This window comes from Mixophyes fleayi, chromosome 8, assembly GCF_038048845.1.
Source record: "Mixophyes fleayi isolate aMixFle1 chromosome 8, aMixFle1.hap1, whole genome shotgun sequence".
NCBI lineage: Eukaryota > Metazoa > Chordata > Amphibia > Anura > Limnodynastidae > Mixophyes > Mixophyes fleayi.
In genome coordinates, this window is record NC_134409.1 from 99,191,814 (window position 1) to 99,211,982 (window position 20,169).

Sequence of the window (20,169 nt, forward strand, 5' to 3'; positions counted from 1 at the left end):
CTTTTCCCTCATTTCTTTCATGTGAAATATATGTGATATTTCTTCTGCCTGCAGCCACCAGTGAAGGTATCGCTACCTCCTCAGACGGTGAAGGAGTAACATCACGCACAGGAGCAGCCTGGTACAAGCCCTGGAGTCCATCTACCAAGAGCTCCCAGATGATTGTATTTTGGGTGCAATGCAACATCCATCCGGCATTAAGAACACGTGGCCCCTTCGTCAGCCCAGGTTATATATGTTGGCACAACATCGCCCATCATCGTTTGTTCTCTGGAGCCCAACAAGTGAAGGCAGAGAGACAGCACTTGGCGTATGTAGTATCTTTGTAGTTATTGTAAATATGTACAGTATATGTAAATATGTGTCTTTATATGTCAGTCTGTATTTCACCGGTATCCCTATATCTCAGTAGTTACTGTCTTGTGGTCTGAAGCACCATATAGACTAACGGGAAAAGAAATGTGATCAGTTTTCTAACATTAATTTTCTCTAATCTGCAGTACACATTTGACATCTGACCTGGTGAGGATAAGAAGACACTGATGTCCACTTATTGTGCCAATCACCATACTAACGGGTAAGAGTCACTGGTGTATTTACCATTTTATCTGTTTTCATTCAATAAAACTGACCAAACTTTTGTTTTGACACCTCCCAACATATATAGCAAATAAAAGGTTCTCCTCCCATTACCTGAAGTAGGGAACCAATTGGAGTTTTACCTTCCTGATTATGTTTTCACTTTTCCTCTCCTGTCTCACTTTTTCTCTGATCTTCCTCTTATATTATATAATAATGTGTTTTCTGATAATATTATACAGTAATGCACTATGTGATAATATTTTATATAGCAGTGTTGTGTGTTATCTTATGTGTGTTATACCGACCCTTGACCTATGTGTGACCAATCTTGAACTGACAGATTGAACTCACTAAGTTAAATCTGAACCACTTTCTCAAAAGAAAAATAAAACAGAAAACCACCCTCTATTCCAAAGCACAGAGGAGAGTTTCTTATATGGACTTTCCTTGTAGTATTTATAGAGTTTAGAAAAACTCTAAATATTTTTCCATCACTTCTCCTGTATCTGAAAGATGGGAACTCAGAGCTCATCAATTCTCTTATTATTTTTTGGGGGGTGGGTGTGTGTAAAAATGAATTGAACTATATTACAAGATTGACTACTTATAACTGTAACTGGTTGAGGGTATTATGGTACTTGTAGTACTTGTAGATCAACAGCTTCCTGAAAGCAGCAATATTCCAATCCCCAATAACACTGGGGAAACCATGGTCTGACAATCAATGTCCCCTTTCAAGTTTATAGTTGTGACATCACCAAAGGCACTGGTGTACAGGTCATATTTTAGTAACAGGATTACCTTCATAGGGTTTCCTTAGTAACAGACCACTCTTATGTTTTTCCCAATAATAGCCAATACCTCCAGGGTTAAAATCACAGCCTATTGCCCACTCTGTTTAGTACACTACCCCTGTGGTGAGTGGTGAAAATTACTTACCAGACTTAAGATGCAATTGTGGCTAAAACCAGCATGTTAGTATAAGGACATCGGTTATCATCAATTATTTCATTCACTAACAACATCTTCTGGATTGCAGAAACAAGATGACTATAAAAGTGTTAAGAGAATAGTGAGCCCCCAATATAGTAAAGCAGAGCCCCCTCATTTCTTACTAATAACTCATTTCACAGTGTAACAAATTACTGTACATATAATAACCTCATAGGAACCATTATTGTTAATATTATATAGTTGTATAAGCCTGCTACTTCAGGAAAAAAACTAAATGTTTACATAAAATAACTTTTCTTTTGTTTTGCTTTCAATACAGCCCAGCATGAAGAGGAGAGGGATGGCATTTAGAAGATCGTAAATATAATAGATAGGAAAAATAGATTTGATATTATTAAGGTTATTATATATTATTAATAATATTATTATTATTATTATTATTATTATTATTATGCAAATAAGATATTATTATTATTAATATTAAGATTATATTATTATTATTATAAAAAAATATTAGACATTATTTGTATTATTAAGTTTCAAATTATATATTAATATTAATATTAGATATTATTATTATTATCATTAAATGTATTATTACTATTATTATTATTAAGATTAGAAAGTATTAATATAATAATTATTATTATTATTATCAAGTTTAGATATTATTATTATCATTTTAATATCATTATTAAAGTTAAAAATACATAATATTATTTATGTTAAGATTAGTTGTTATTATCATTATTATTATTATTAAGATAAAATATTATTATTTTTAATATTGATATTATTATTATTATTATTAATATTATTATTAGTATTATTATTGTTGTTGTTGTTGTTGATGATGTTATTATTAATAATAATAAGATAAACATTCTAAAAAAGATCCAAAAAAAGGAGTGTGATTGGCCGGCTATTCAGGGGAGGTGGAGGCCGGAACTTTAAAATCAAAATTACATTTTCCTGTTTAAGTATATACAGTAAATTTAAATGTCTATCAATATTATTTTTGTAATTATATTAGATATTAAGATGTTCGATTAGATATTACATAGATATTATAGAATTAATTCTAAAAAAGGAGAGTGATTGGCCGGCTATTTAGGGGAGGTGGAGGCCGGAACTTTAAAATTTAAATGTCATTCTTTTACCAGTATATACAGTATATTTAAATGTCTATCAATATTATTTTTGTAATTTTTTTTAAAATATTAAAAAGATCAAATTAGATTTATTATAGATTTTATAAAATTAATTCTAAAAAAGGAGTGTGATTGGCCGGCTATTCAGGGGAGGTGGAGGCCGGGACTTTAAAATTGATATGACTTTTTTTATACTAGTATATACAGTATATTCAAACCCCTCCCCTTGTGCACCTGATCCCAATTTTCTGTGTTTATATTTATCTATTTGTGGAAGTTTAGTAGGTGTTTCCAAGGGTTATTCGGGCTGCATTCCCCATTCCCTTCCCTAATCATTTAGGAGCACAGAAAGAACACCTATATCTATATTTAAATATTAACCAATATTATTTTTATAATTATAATAGATATTAAGATGTTCGATTAGATATTACATAGATGTTATAAAATTAATTCTAAAAAAGGAGTGTGATTAGCTGCCTATTTAGGGTAGGTGGAGGCTGGGACTTTAACATTTTAATTATATTTTTTACTAATATATACAGTATATTTAAATATCTACCAATATTATTAATACTATCTTAATTTTTATTGTTATTTGATTTTTGATTGGATTGTCTGTTCTGCAAAATATATAACTCTTGGGGGCCAGTTTATGAAATGTTGCTATGCCTTAAATCCGGCAAAAAAGTAAGTTTCCACAGAATTAAGGCAAAGCTAAGTATCAGAACAATTCATCAACAGTGTAAAGCCAAAGATAACACAGATTTCTCCGGTGTCCACTAAATTGCCAATGAGAAAAAGAAGGAACCAAAAGAAAATGGGAGCTGTCAGGGCCGGGTGCAACGGGCATGGCAAGAGGGTAGGCTTAGGGGAGAGGCTTGTAAAGCTTTCATGCATTTATAGCTCAGATTAGTATATAGATCTGTTTCTGGGCTACAAAAGGGAAAGATATAGAAAGATATGGCTTATGCGGAATACAAGGACCAGGGCCATCTTAACAACATTATGGGCCCCCGGGCAAAGCAGTGCACCGGGGCCCCTAGATATAGATATAGATATATAGATGTATACAGATACAGATATAGATATATAGAGATAGAGATAGATAGATGTACTTGCTCAGTGACCCTTGTAGGTTTTTTTTGCAGGTTTTTTTCTTTTGCAGGATTATTTATTCTCATTAAGAGCTGTGCCTATGGGGCCCCCTTGCCCGTGGGGCCCCCGGACAGCTGCCCATTGTGCCCAATGGAAAAGATGGCCCTGACAAGGACTCAATTCCAGAGTGCCCAGTCACTGACTTGTTTCCAGAGTGCCCAGTCACTATCTGGCTGCCAGAGTGCCTAGTCACTGGCTGGCTGCCAGAGTACCTTGTTCAATCTGTCTGAGATGACTGTTTAGTCTGAGGTATCTGAGATGACTGCTCAGTCTGAGGTGTCTGAGATGACTGCCCAGTGAAAGGTGTTTGAGATTTTTCCCTTGGCATTTGAGAGTGAAGACAAATGTGCTGCTCTGGCATCCAGGCCTGAGGACAACTTTCTGCAAACGTTCTGCCCTGGCCTCCATCACTGAGGACAAATCCTCTGCCATAGCCTGTTTGCCTGAGAGGACTGCTCTGCCTGAGGCCTTCAAGATGACCTGCCCTTCTCCAGATAACCTCTGTAGGTGGTCGGTCCCTGTCTCCTGCTCCTGATTCTGCGAAGGGTCCTTCACTTGATTTTTATGGTTAAGACTTAAATCAATTTGTTCCTCTTGTACAACAAAGTCTTGAAAACTTCTACGCTGCACCTGAATATTATGCTACTCCATATATTCATATAGCCACGATGTTGCAGAGTTTGACAGGAAAAGCACTGGCATGTTCAACACCCCTCATGGAAACAAAGTACTCCATACAACTCCACTGCTTTCATTACTGCAGTTCTTCAGACACTTGGTTTAATGTCACTCGGTACACAGTAAGACATTCCTGCTGGTCTTGTGTGCGCATCAGGGTCCAACTACTGTGCCAACATCTATATTGGCAAGTAGCACACCCCTGTGCTATTCCTCTACCTTGCAATATGCTTCTTATGGAAGGGAAGCTGCAAAGAAAAAGGCCTCTTCTGCATCCCACCAGTGTAAGCAGTCTCCGACCTTGGTTGTTGGTTTCATAGCCACTACTGACGATTTGCCATCTCATAAACAACCAGTGAACCTTCATACCATAAAGACAATCACTCATCTCAACGCTGTGTTTCACAGAGAGAACCCTATTCTAACCCTGGTCTCTGATTCCCATTCTGAGAGTTAGTTTACTGATGACCTATTGCCTTTTATTGGTAAAATTACTCCTTTAGCTCACCTTCATGGAGATTCTTATAGAAATTCTATTCCTAGTAGCATCTGGAATGATCTTCAAAGTAAGGTGATACTGTCAGGCTCGTACCGTCTGTGAAATCTTATCACAGATCGAAATCCTGCAAGAGGAGGAACTAACTTTCAGAGCCAGTCCATGAGCCTACTCTATCTATAGATAATAGCAGTTTCAGAGACTAACTCCATGAGCATGCTCAGTTTGTATTTGACCACTGCTGATCTGAATTCTTGTCTACTAGATTTTGTCTTGTATCTGACCACAGACTCTTGCTTGCACCTGTCTACTATTGACCTGCACTTGGCCTGTGTTTATTACCTGCTCAGTCAGCTGGGTAGTGTGTAGGATACAGGCACATACCAGATCTTGCTTACTACAGTTACCTGTTCCCATCTATGCACCAGGATGCTGGATGGTGAAGCGGCCTCCAGTCGGCTGGGTCTCTGTTCCTGATTACAGTAATATAAGTATATTGGTCATTAACAGGGGATTAATGTTATGAAGGTGGGTGGGGGTGTTATTTATAATATTTAGGGTTGGCATTAATGTTATGTGGGGTTTGGTAGGGGCATTTATTTAAATAGGTTTATTAATGTTATAGGGCGGCTCTTTAATTTTTTTTAGTTAAATGTGGGGGCTACTAAAAGGTGTGGCCAATGGAGTTACTAATATATTTATAAATTTACATATATATAAAATATTTATGCTTAATTTTATTATTATTCACAATTGAAAATGACAGATGCATCATGCAGATGGTGCAGTATATCTACAATCATGTCTCATCAGATGTCAGTAAACATTAGTACATCCGTCTTCGAGAAATAAGAAGTTTACTGTTACATGTCAGAAGACCTACACTTTGGAGAAAATTGAAGACTTTACCATTCCATAAAATTTTATGAATGTAGTAAACGCTGTGAAACATATACTTGACAATGAAATCAGTACATAAAAAATTCCTTCGCTGGCTCTGAAAGTTGGCCATTGCTTTCAAAATATTTTAAGCATTGAGCAATGCTGAGCAATGATGGAGGGCTGCATTGCTATAGTGGAATATGCCTGCAAATTCAGGAGGATCTATGAGACAAGATGGAATGGGCTAAATACATTGGCTGGCTTAAAAACTCTGAAGGATTCAAAATGGAACATGCCTCTACCTTTACCTGTCACTGAAGGTGTGAAAAGGATCCACTTGTATCTCAATGAGAAACAGCAAATGTGCCACAGCAGTTTATCCACCAAACTATCCCTTTAACATTGGGCATTGCTTCGCAAAGGTCTCTCTGGCACAGGTGATCTTATTCAATTGAAGATGGAAAGGGGAGGTTTCCAAGATGCTGTTAACTACCTTTTCTTCTAAAGATGCTTTAGCTCTCCATAAAGATGTTGCCCTTTTCTGAGCTTCAGAAGAATCTCTGCAGGCACTTCACAAGGATTGAAATGTACAAAGTTACAATCCTGTTAACACCAGCAATGCAAAGTACGATGAAACTTCATGCAGAGAAGTATCATCATCATCATCACCATTTATTTATATAGCGCCACTAATTTCGCAGCGCTGTACAGAGAACTCACTCACATCAGTCCCTGCCCCATTGGGGCTTACAGTCTAAATTCCCTAACACGCACACGGACAGAGACAGACAGAGACTAGGGTCAATTTGTTAGCAGCCAATTAACCTACCAGTATGGTTTTTTTTTGGAGTGTGGGAGGAAACCGGAGCACCCGGAGGAAACCCACGCAAACACGGGGAGAACATACAAACTCCTCACAGATAAGGCCATGGTTGGGAACTGAACTCATGACCCCGGTGCTGTAAGGCAGAAGTGCTAACCACTACGCCACCGTACTGACCAGAATGTGGAGTAGTCACTGAAAATGTCTACATGTTTAAAAGACCAGCTGCTTTGTCACATTTCAGATGTTCCGATTGTAAAAGCCTTTTGCTTAGCAATGTGGATCAATATCAACAAACACTGTGTTACAAAAAATTGCAAATGCATGTTGGTACTCTTTCAAAAGTTGTCAGCCTAAACACAGAAATGGACCAATTGGCAGACTTCCTTGGGCACAACATCTGGGTGCACCAGCAACATTACTGCCTCCCAGAAAGGACCCTCCAACTAACCAAGAGCATCAAAATTGTAATGGCTGTATAGGCAAGACGGGATGAATTCAAAGCCAAAAATATGAAGAGATGAACATTGATCCAGATGGTAGGTTTGGAATCTCATCTTCGATATATGATCTAATTAATAAATCAGTTGTTTATATATCCATTTTTCTTTTGAACTAGTCCAGCTACAGAGTGACGAGTCAGAGGATGATCCAAAGGGGCAACTAGGCATGTATACAGTCAACACTTTCTTTTCAGAGATCATGTAAGGATCCAACAACATGGGACCAAAGCACAATCAAGGTTTCCAATGGTTGGTGTAGCACAATATTTTGTTACTCAAATCATGTTGTTTTCTCTGTGTTCCACAAGTTAATCATTAATGGGCAATTCTGCTTCTTTTCAGATCACAATGAAGTGCAGAAGAAAACTTGGGTCTGAGAGGAGGTCAAATCTGTGGGGAAGCACATGATTACATTTATTCAGACATTCAGGGTGCCCAGAAAGAATGATTGTGTCACGTGCATCACGGATGAGCCATCTACACTGAAAGATCTAAACTGGTTTGGTGTGAAATTCTATATAAAGAACTGAATAACCGCTATAAAGAGAAATAAACATAGTTGAATCGATACACAGTGGTTGACCATGACTATAATCTTTTTGACTAGCCATGGCTAGGTGACGGTGTGTGTGTGTGTGTGTGTGTGTGTGTGTGTGTGTGGATCTGTGTGTGTGTGTTTATGGATATCCTCAGACAGCCAGATATATGAAACTGTCCCCATATGGTATTGAAATGTCATTGTTTTGGTCTAGGACAAGCTGAAAATCTCAACTGATAACTGTGTGGTGACAAACAGCTCTTAAACATATCCATTTTATTGTCCTGTTGTTATGGCATTAGGAAAGATATGTCCTTATGAGACATATTCCAGACATGGGTCTTCACAATGCAATAAAAATAAATATGTGTGTGTGTGTAGAGCACATTACTATATAGTGTTACATTTTTGTAGTACAGATATTCATATTATATATACAGCCTTTGCTAAATGTAAACCCCTGTACCTGGGAGGTATATTACCGACCACTTTCCGGAGATGCACCGAGCGGGACTGTATTTAAGAACTGAGCACTTGCACTTTAGATGTGACCCCTTGAGAAAGTCTTACATTGGAGGACGAAACGCGTTGGAGATTTGTGTGCTTGCTGTCCAGGACCTGTGTCGTCAGTTTGGGCTTACTGGCCAGGATTGCCCCACCTGATGCTTTCAACACATGAGGATTAGGACAGATAAGCTGTTTTTTATTTGTATTAATGTACGAGCAATTTATATTTGGAGCTGCAGTGTGAGGCCTGTGCCTCTTTTTAATAAATATTCCTTTGTATGTAATCCTGCTTGGCGGTATCACACTATTGTGCTTATTTGTGAGTTCCAGCTACCCTGGAGTTACACTGGTTCCAGATACCCTGGAGTTACACTGTTGGGAATATCTATAATTGGTTCCAGATGTCCATCTTAGACGGTACCTAGAGAAGATCATCATATGCAATCATTGAAGCTGATATTATCTGGATCTCTGGTACGGGAATTACACGCATGTGGAAAATTCACTAAGAGTCACATTTAATACACTATGTTTGGTGCCCTTTCTTGTCTTTTGAGATATATATATATATATATATATATATATATATATATATATACACGTCTTAGTTTTCTTGTGTGATGGTGAGGAGAGGAAGTTTGTCTAGAGAAGAGTTTAGATTACAATTCAGATAACCCGAACTAATATCTTACCTAGTGCACCCTGGACTCTCAATCCACCTCTGGTCTTCATCTAGCTCCAACTGCTGATTTGGAGCACCAGCTCTTCAGTAACGTGGCCAAAATTATGATGGTTGTCCAGTCAAAGTATATTACCTCTAGGAACATACCAAGGTGATAAACAAAGGACTACACTTTAGTCATCCAAATACAGAACATAAATCTCGCTCAGTATGTGAAGCTTTTCTCCACAATGATGAAAAAAGTGTTGCAACGTTCTCCTCATGTTCAATGTGTGTCTGGAGAAATCTGGGCTGTCACTTTAAAAAATGAAAATCCCCATGGATCTTGCCTTCCAGAATATGGCCATCTATTTTTTAAAAATCAAGATATTTTTATTAAGTTAAGCACACAAATAAGTAAAATTAAAACACCTTTCATAACTTATTGTAATGAGGGCTCAAATTAACTTACTACTCTGACTACATGTGGTCATGTACTGTGCAGAAAAGAGAAAATAAAGATACAACCAACATAATATTTATCCAGAAACTGATAATCAGATATGTAAGTTGAGGAGCAATCAAATAACATATGTGCAGTTTCAGATGGCAAAAAAGTTCAATTAGCAATCAGAGGCGGGAATTCCAGTGACAGTGTCACTGGTGACAATAATGCGACCCGCACAGTATTAACGTTACTACGGTATTAGTGCGCATTATTACAGTTAGTACGGTCATTTCAACGCTGATTTTTGGTCACAGCTCTGAGAGCCGTGAGCAGATATCTGCATTAAAATTACTGTACTAGCGGTAATAGTGCGCGGGCCACGTTATTCTCACATGTAACACTGGTCATTGAATTCCCCCCAGAGAATCCATGTCATAACTAAAATAACATACATGAAATAATATATTGAGAGGCGAGCAGGGACAGGCGATCCAGGAATCCAGCAGAGTGTGCAGAGGAAATAAAATAAATAAAACCTATGGTGTAGGAGAGTGGCTTGGAATCATCAATGCAAAGTCTATAGTGTATAATTCCAATGGGACCATATTTTGTGGTATTTATGTAGCATATTTCTCCTAGTAAACATATACCATTCAGGCAGGGGCGGATCTGCTCTACCCGGGGCGATTTTAGGGGGGGGGGGGATTTAGGCTCCGCCCCTTTCTAATTTCTAAAGCTGCTGACGGCTGCACAGTATGGGGGGGCGATCGCCCCAAACGCCCCCCCCCCCCTGGATCCGCCACTGCTTTCAGGGTTCATCGAGTCGTTCACCAAGACCAGTGTCGGACTGGCCTGCCGGGGAGCCGGGGTATCCCCCGGGAGGCCCTGTTGCCTGATAACCCCGCCCTCTTTGTTGGTGAGGCAGAGCAGAGAATTACCGAGTTGCGGTCAGTCTACATATGAAACGGAGACTGTCAAACTAATCCCTGCCTACAGCCAGCACGTGAGAACACTTCCTGCTCCTGAGACAGAGAGAGGCAGAAATGCTTCACAGTGACACAGATCTCAGATTACTCCTTCTGCTGTAGTTGCAGGCGTCCTGTAGTCATAAAGTTGCCATCCTAACTGCAGTGTGAGTCCGTGTAATCAGTAAGTAATAAATCGTGCAAACTTCTCTAGAGCTCTCCACTGTGTGACCTCGGAGGGAGGGAGATAAATTAGAATGGCTTTATTGCAATATACGTCTTCAGTGCCTCTATAAAAGGATCCTATTGCAGCTGACCAATGAATGGATTCCTAATAAACTAGTAACCAAATTCACTGTTTATATCATGTTCCATGTTTATTTGTTTTCAATCAATTGTGGGACTCTATTCCCTATAGAAGCATATCTTAATCAGAATAAAACACATTCAGACAGTTAGGTCCTTATAGGATTGCATCTGCTATATGCTTTAATATTAATGTTTTGCTTTTGTCCTTTGTAGTGGCATTGGATTATTATTGAGTGTACATTTTGTGGGTAGATCATTTTTTAGAGTCCTGTTTTTATTTGCCAGTGTCTAGAGTGTAATTAGATTTATGTAATATTTTAAATGTGCATATATTTTTATGCTAATAATTTTGTGGTCTCCATAGTGCTTCATGGATATATTAATTTTTAGTCTATACCCTTATATTGTGGTTTTCATATGATGAATGGTTGATCTCTAGTACTGTAGTATAGCATTTGTTTTCTGTGTACACTATGAGGGGAGAGAACACTAACCACAAAGAATGGACAGCACACAAATAGCTGATGATGATTGATTGTATTCAATTCATCCCTCCCCTTTCCCTGTCTCCCCTGTTTCACACAGTGCCCTCCATGCTGCATTTGCTCCCCTTCACTTACTTTCCTATTGACTTCTTTCTTCTCTTCTGTCTTTTCCTTCGCGGCTCCTCACTGCAAATGTCCTCTTTTTCTTTATGGACCATACTAAGGTGCTATACGTTGTCCTCCATGGCCTGACCCCATCCCCTTTAATGACTGACCACAACCCCTCTTACAGTTGGCCACACCCCATTGTAGTGGGCCCCTACCGCTGCATTTCCCCCGGTGGGCCCTTCATGTCCCAGTCCGACACTGACCAAGACCCTCCATTTATGAAACTCAGGACCATCTGCAGCAAGCCATGTATGGGCTATTATAACTTGTGCGAGAGTAGTAAGAATAAAAATGTATTGGTAGATAGACTTATTCAAGATATCTTCTAGGGAGGAACCAAATAGACATATGGTAGGATTTAGAGGAGGGACACCGAGCACCAAATTACTGATACAGGTCCATACATCTGTCCAGAAGGTACGTACCTTTCGACAGTCCTATAACAGGTGTCCAAAGGTACAGTCTGGTAAAGTACATTTTTATCTACACAGAATATCTCCATCTTTAAGAAGATGTACACGCCTTTTAGGTCCAAGACTCTGGCCTAATGGCAGCATGGTCTAAAATGATTATCAGATCGTCTAGAATTGGTTTGAAAATGTTCTTGTAGTATAGGTTTTAGATCTTCTGGGCAGCTGGCTTCATGACATTACTCTAAAGCTGTTTATCCTTCAGCGGTTTTCTAAAATGTTCATCTGACACTTTATATGATGCACAAATATATATAACTGAGATCAGAGAGCAAATGTTCTTTTCCCCTTTTGTGACATCATTCACCTATCTTTGTACCAAGGCACCCGTTTTCATGGGTAAGGTAAGTGTTTAACAAATCAGAAATGCATAGTTAGACTTAAGAATACAGGGATGAAAAATTATGCTCTTCCCAAAGGAAGAAAATGGTGAGATTGGTGCGCTGTTTGTTAGATGTGAAAATAGCTACTTATCTGAACTTGAACATTTAGAATACTAAGTGAGCAGTTTAAAAGGTTCTTCAGGAACTATTTTAACTAGCAGAGGGGGGCAAGGAATTAAATAGGAACAAAGCAATCTGCTCCTCCAACCAAGAGGTATTGTTTCTGCAGACTAATAGAACAGGAAACATATCCACAGCAACAGAAGACAATGATCAGAGCAAAACAAACATAGAGAGAAAGATGAACATAGTTAGTAATAGGAAATGCACAAACAAATGCTAGGAGCTTAGGAAATAAAATCCCAGAACTAAGTGCGATAATGACAAGGGATGACTTGGATATTGTGGCTATTATGGAGTCATGGTGCAATGAAAATTACGACTGGGACAGAGCTATAGCGGAATATACTTTATTTAGGAAAGACCAAGTGGGAATAATTGGGGAGTGGGAGTAACAATGTATGTGAAAAAAGTATAAATATTACTTTAATACAAAGTTTTGATTTGATTTACAAATGTTGACAAAATCTGATGTCAATGTGTGTGAGAACTTAGGATCCAGTGATCATCAAGCAGTATATAAAGCCCTCAAAAGCACCCAGTAGGTGAACGGAGGATCACTATAATATATTAGAGAGTCTGTGCCTGCAAACATACAAATCCATCTTCATAAGCATATTTGAATAAGAATGTATACTGCATATACATAAGACACCATAAATTGTATTGGCTGCTGTACTACAAGCAGATGTGAGTACCTGCATTAATCTGTTGTTATCATCTTAATAAACAGCAACCTGTTTAAAAAAACAGAAGCGTTGTGGCTTAACATCCACATTAACACCGCTGAACACCTTTATTAATATCAAAATGTATAACCAACAGAAAGGAGTGCAGGAGAGGTTGGAGAATTAAGACGTGCAATCCTAAAAGCAACAGAACATGGTATCAAACGGGTTAGGAAAAGCACAAAGAAAAGGAAACCAGTGTGGGTTGCAAAAGAAGTATTGTGGATGCAAAAAAATAGGTTACTAATAATTACTGTTATATTATATGGTCCTGTCCTTTTAGCAGTAATAGGTTTTGGTTTGGATAACTGGGTGTACTGCCCTTTACTCAGTGGTTGAAGTGGGGATTTGGAACTTGTGATATGAAAAATAATAAGTGAATGGAATTTGATAGTTTTACAATGAAAGCAGAATGAGAAGTGGCAGTATGGAATACCACTGTATACCAGTACATTTCGACCATTACCTGTACTGTGTTTGACCATCTGCCTGATTTGGACCTCATCTATTTGCAGATAGTGTTGAGCCCAGTGCTTACTTGTTTTTAGACATAAACCTCTTTTTATGCTTCATACAAACTTACTTCAGGAGTCTGAAGATTAAATACACAAATTAGAAGACTGGAGAGGCTCGAAGCAAGTCAATTATTAGGTAGCTTAAGGTATATATACCTAAAAAATACCTAAAGAATATGTTGTCCCTAATATTCTCCTCTCTCGTCAGCAGGGCCGGATTAACAATGGGTCTGATAGGGCTGCAGCACCAGACCTCTCCACAGAGAAAGGCCCAGGCCAGCCAGGAAGGATTTTTTTTTTGTGGCGCATTGAGGGGTTCAGAGTGATGAGCGGTGCTGGCTGGTGATGTGGACCGCTGATGACTTTTTGGTTGCCAGGGGGCGGTCTACTCATTTTAGAGCACCATGCTGCCAATCACGAGGCTGCCTGTTGCTGAGTGGGGTGAGGGGATGCACCTACAGAGGCTGTGTGTGACTCGTGCTTTACCAACTTCCACCCAGTCCCAGGCGGAGATCAGCGGCGCTCAACACAACAGGAAGGAACAATTTATTTTTAACATGGGATATATGACAATAGGGAATGTGTGACAACAGGCCCAACAGAGGATATGTGACAACAGAGGATATGTGTCAACAGGGCATATGTGAGAATATAATATGCATGTGTGAATGGCCAGTGTGTATTAGCATAGGGACCCGTTCCTTTTCTTACAACAAAATTACCAACTTTTTCAATGGAGATTATATCCTGGTACCACTGACAGGTAACTGTTTGACAATTTCTCATTTGAAATCTGCTCAGATGTATGAACATTTAAAGAAAAAATAGTTGTATATAACAAATCTTATACATTTCCCTTTGATCATTTGAGGGGTTAGATGGTATCATCATCATCATCATCATCATTTATTTATATAGCGCCAACATATTCCGTAGCGCATGTAAATGACCAACAGCTGATAATCACATTCTCCCACATTAACTGCACAGTTTATTTGTACCAATAAAAAATCATCTTTTGCCCTCTATATCGGGTGGAGGTTTCATAGTAGCCCTCTGTTTTTACTAATGTATTGTGTGGCGGTCACAAGAGTGTTGTATATTGTGTGGTGGTTACAATGTGGTCTTCTGCTGCTGTAGCACATCTACTTCAAGGTTGGATGTGCTGAGCAATCAGAGAGCCTCTACTGCATACCTCCCATGGTTAATTGGGTTACTGTTGCCTTCCTGTCTGCTTGAGCCAGGCTGGCCATTCTCTTCTGACGTCTCTCATTAACAAGGCGTTTCCACCCACAGAACTGCCTCTCTGGTTTTGAGCAACGTTCTCTGCAAACTCTAGAAACTGTTGTGTGTAAATATCCCAAGAGATCAGCAGTTTCTGAGGCACTGAAACAACCCGTATGGCACCAACAATCATTCCGCAGTAAAAGTCACATTTCTTCTCCATTCTGGTGTTTGGTCTGAATTACAATTGTAATTTTTGACCATGTCTGCAGGAAATGGCTGGCAAATTGGAGGCCAGGAGGCCAAAACTCCACTATTAGGAACATTTTAAAGGAAAAAAATGCAAATGGCCCAGTGACCCAGCCCAAGGTAGACCATTATGGGACTGACCCAGGGAGCATATGCCCCCTGCACCCCAGCCCAGCCTGCTCCTGATGTCAGCATGCTTTTATGCATTGTGTTTATGCCGTATGATTGGTTGATTAGATATTTGCATTAACTAGCAAGTGTTCATGTATACCTAATAAAGGAGACAGTGAGTGTTTTTATAGTAGGATAAATATAGATACATACATTAGACAGTGTATTTATATATTTATACATATAGATTCAAGTTTTATTTTTTTATTTATCTTTCTTAAGTTTTTAGGAACCGTTACTTTGTTCAATGTTGAAAACCTGACATTTAGCATTTTTCATGTATGTTTTTGTTTAAGCACATTATAAATAAAAATATTCAACCATTCTTTGTATTTTCGTCTTCAGTGGTTGGAGGGAAGTGCAAGGAATACCCTCCATGGTGCTGACCACGCCCACACACAGCTGCAAACACCCACACATCACTGGCCACACCTCCGGTGGGATGGCACTTCTCACAATAAGCCCTTTATCATTTTCATCCCAAGGCCCATGTGGCCCTTAATCTGGCCCTGCTCATCAGTGAATTGAACTAATTATTTCCACTTTCTGCAAATTACTGTAAATCACATCTCAGCGGAAGACACATCTTCTAGTGTAGCACTTTATAATTTTATTCAGAGGTTGAAGTGGGGGTGTATATGGTGGTATGTCATACAGCCACTTCTCCTACTGCCTTCAAAGTAATACTATCAGATTCCATTACCTTACTTTCCCATTACATTTTTCTACCGCCACTTCTAAATTTCCACTTCAACCATTGGTTTTAATTATATAATAATAGGATTAAACATGCATACAGAACTAAAAAGTCATATCAACCTGATAATTTGAGTCTAAATTCAGCTCTCCCTGTTAAATATTATATATATATATATGGCACCTGTGCTGGAAGAATTTGAAAAACATATAAGAATTTTAGATTTTAAGATTTAGGTCTTAATCCTCTGGGATCTTTTATTGTTAGGGTATCAAGCACATCTTAATTTATTTTTACCTGGCATGTAGGACATGCTTTTGTTAGCGTTTCCAAATAGTGTTTAACTTTTTTGTTGTAAAAACTAATTTAGACAAATATAGTAATAAACAAAGCTCAGTTCTCCATCAATGTGCTCCTGAATATTTTATAGCTAATAGAGAATATACCTTGGAGAACATTACAAATATATTTAAATATTTAGAGCAACCGCTTATTTGCTGTAACTGGAGCTGAGTTAAAGATAAACAAAAAGATACATATTTTTCTTTTATTATAAATCTGGGTCTTCTTTCAAAGGGTTTTGCATAAGGCATTGGTATATCTTGGGGGTTCGTTATTGCAAGTAAGGTGGATAGAACGGAGTTGATTTTAATGAAGATTAAAGACTTGGAAGGTACATTGAAGATTGTTTAGTGACATCCAGGATTATTGACAATAAAGCATATAACTAGGCTAACATGTCCAGGGAGTCACAGTGGTTGTTTAGACCAGGCTCTAACCTTACTGAGAGAGGGGGCTATAATAACAATATAATATAATATAATATATAATATATTATTATAGCAATATTGAAGTCTTACACATTTCTGGACAGTGATATATCAACTGATCAGCCCATTGTAAAGGTTGCTGAGTCACTAGGTCTGTGCAGATTGATACATCCATTAACAGAATATGGAACTTATCCTAATTCATTTTGAGTGTTTATTTATAGTGATTGCAATTTTGAATCTGACCAGTTCTTGTAAGGTGATGCACTTAGTATTTTAGGGCCTGATTCATTAAGGTACTTAAATTAAGAAGTTTCTTATTTAATTCTCCTGGACAAAACCATGTTACAATGCAAGGGGTGCAAATTAGTTTTCTGTATTGCACATGAGTTAAATTCTGGCTGTTTTTTCATGTAGCACACAAATATCAACTTTACATTTCAGTGTACAAATAAGCTATCAAGTATTTGTGTGCTACATGAAAAAACAGTCAGTATTTAACTTATGTGCAAAACAGAAAACTAATTTGCACCCCTTGCATTGTAACATGGTTTTGTCCAGGAGAATTAAATAAGAACCTTCTTAATTTAAGTACCTTAATGAATCAGGCCCTTAGTTACTATAACTTATTGAGGTATGAGTTACTTGCTGAAACAAAGTTTGTAAATTCTCTTATTAAAACGTAGTTGACCTAATTCAGGGGTCAGGGAACTTTTTTACGTTTTACCCCCAAATATATTTAGATACGCCAACATTACCCCCTTGATTTGAAAGGAAGGAAATCATATATTATTAATTATTGGAATTCAAAATTTTATCGAATCTATTAAAAATTTCTTTGAAAGCTTCAACTTCAAAACTTCAGGTTTTGGAGAAATGATGTTGCTTCATTTTTGATACGAGAGCATCAATATTGGGGCATTTTCATGTCAGAGCAATTTGGATACAGTCTTCAGCGTCCAGTCGATTTCTCTGCTTTATTTTTATGCTCGTTTGAGTGGAGAATCCTTGTTCGCAAAGGTAGGTTGTTGCAAAAGGCAGCAACTTTTGAACGGCCGCCTCATGTGCAATTTTGAATGCCTTTGCAGCTGTTGACATCCAAAAATATGACAGATCTGCATTGTTTTCAAATGCAATACGCGCTTTATTATTGCATCGAAGCTCGAGAAGTGCCTCTGTCAACCCTTGAGGCTCTTCTGGTACAACAGCAATTTTACATTTAAAGGGGTCTACAATCCAACTGACAGCATGTAAATCGGCAGCATTACCCCCAGGAATTTCATTTTTACCCCATTTGGGGTAATTTACCCCAGTTCCCTGACCACTGGGCTAGAGTAACGGTGACACGACTAGCCCCCAAGACAGGGCATTATACTAGAGATCAGAACACAATTTTCATCATGTGAAAACTTAATATTCCTACCTAGTTTATTCTTTAGCCTACTATCATCTGTCCCTGTCTCTTCTACACCCTCCTGTGGCTCCTCTGTCACTGAATACCCTAACTATTATCTTCCTTATCCACACTGTCCACACTCTTACCCCCTCTCTCTTTTTCTCCACAATCTCCAACAAATATATCATAAAAAGCACAGAGAAAAAAAATAAATACAAAGTAGACTAATAAAAATTACACTGACATCACAATCACATACAAATAACAAGTTTTAATAAGTTTTTAGCCAAAAGAAAAAGTAACACAGAAAACAGTAAGGATAATAAGAAGCAAATAAGGAAAGAGACACAGAAACACAGGACGCCTGTCAGAAACATACTTGCCAACTTTTCCTCTTTGGCTTCAGGGAGATCCAGGGGGTGGTGGGCATCTGGGGGCAGGGCTTGACGAATTGCATCATATTGGCCCACCCCCTAAATGATTGTCACAATTTTGGCCAATTACAGTAGGGGACAGGGCTAAGATGGCAATATTTGCATAGTTAAGCCCAGCCCCTTATCTCTTGCAGGGGCGATAACCGGGAGGTTGCCCTGCTCTCCCAGGAGGTCTCCCAGAAATGCGTGAGTCTCCCGGACATTCTGGGAGAGTAGGCAACTATGCGTTAAAGAAAAGCAGCTAATGAATATCTAGAGACTGAAGTTTTTTTTACATTTCTGTCTCCATTACTGAAGTCGTTTTGTCTTACCTGTCAGTCTTTGATTAAATCTTGGGGCTTGATTTACTAAGCTGCGGGTTTGAAAAAGTGGGGATGTTGCCTATAGCAACCAATCAGATTCTAGCTTTCATTTATTTAGTACCTTCTACAAAATGATAGCTAGAATATGATTGGTTGCTATAGGCAACATCCCACTTTTTCAAACCCGCAGCTTATTAAATCTAGCCCTTGGTCTCCATGAAAATGGCCACCTCTATAGGCATCAATACATGGACATAGGACACAATTTCTGAACTGTGTCATCATGCCACAGATGGCGAAGCCAACCATGTCTTGTACTGGCTCAGCATCAGGGAGAATGCCAGACTCTTCAGGGGGTGAGGGAGATCACCCCTATTTCAGGGAGTCTCCCTGACATTCAGGGAGAGTTGGCAAGTATGGTCAGAAATCATAATTAACTTGTCTACTACCTTCCTCTCCTCTATTAACACTTATCTCCTCAGGTCCTTATCAAAGATACTGAGGAAGTTTCCAGGCTTTTATAATGCGTTTTAGGTATAAATCCTGAATGTTTTCAGAGCCAATATAAAACCGGCAAGAAAAAACACGCCGCTTTTCCATTAAATCATCATCAGTTTTGGGGTTTAGAGACTGCTGTACATCATAAGTGATTTTAATTTTCACCTTCCAAACCATTGGATAATAAATCCTCTAGCTTCAATGGCAAAATTCCCATAGATGTGTGGCAGATTCTGAACCACCAGAATAATAACGTTTAGTAAATTTAACCGTTGATCTTAAAGGACATATATATGTATTGTTGAAATCATTAAATGTTTTATTTGTTGTAGTCAAGTATTTGCAGACATTATAAGAATGACATTTAAAGAAACCACTAGGCTTTTTTAGTATTCAACCAATTGGTCTGTTTACTAATCTTTAGAGATGAGCGCACTCGGATTTTGTGAATCCGAGCCCACCCGAACCTTTCCGATCCGAGTCAGATCCGAGACAGATCCGGTATTGGCGCCAAATGAAAACTTGAAACCGAGGCTCTGAGTCATAATCCCGCTGTCGGATCTCGCGATACTCGGATCCTATAAATTCCCCGCTAGTCGCCGCCATCTTCACTCGGGCATTGATCAGGGTAGAGGGAGGGTGTGTTAGGTGGTCCTCTGTCCTGGTAGATCTCGTGCTGTGCTGTTTAGTTCTGTGCTGTGCTGTTTAGTTCTGTGCTGTGCAGTGTTCTGCAGTATCAGTCCAGTGGTGCTGTGTGCTGTGCTCTGTCAATTTTGAGTTCAGTGGTGCTGCTGGGTCCTGTTCAGTCCAGTGGTGCTGTGTCCTGTGCTCTGTGCTTCTAAGGGCATAGTTATTTCCCCATTATTCCCAAGTGTTTTAAAAAATAAAAAAAAGTTATAAAAAA

General features: G+C 38.5%; 1 protein-coding gene and 1 long non-coding RNA gene across 3 annotated transcripts in view; both read left to right on the plus strand.

The window, feature by feature from the left end:
• Positions 1-20,169, plus strand: part of LOC142100257 (uncharacterized) — a 160,559-nt gene that overhangs the window by 15,308 nt on the left and 125,082 nt on the right. The gene's annotated exons all lie outside the window — the stretch shown is intronic.
• Positions 509-7,795, plus strand: LOC142100140 (uncharacterized). Of its 2 annotated transcripts, none has more exons than XR_012678731.1 (3): positions 509-577; positions 1,856-1,935; positions 7,349-7,795. It is a non-coding gene; the product is annotated as an uncharacterized LOC142100140 (long non-coding RNA). The 2 variants fall into 2 exon arrangements; XR_012678732.1 differs by having other exon boundaries at positions 7,570-7,795.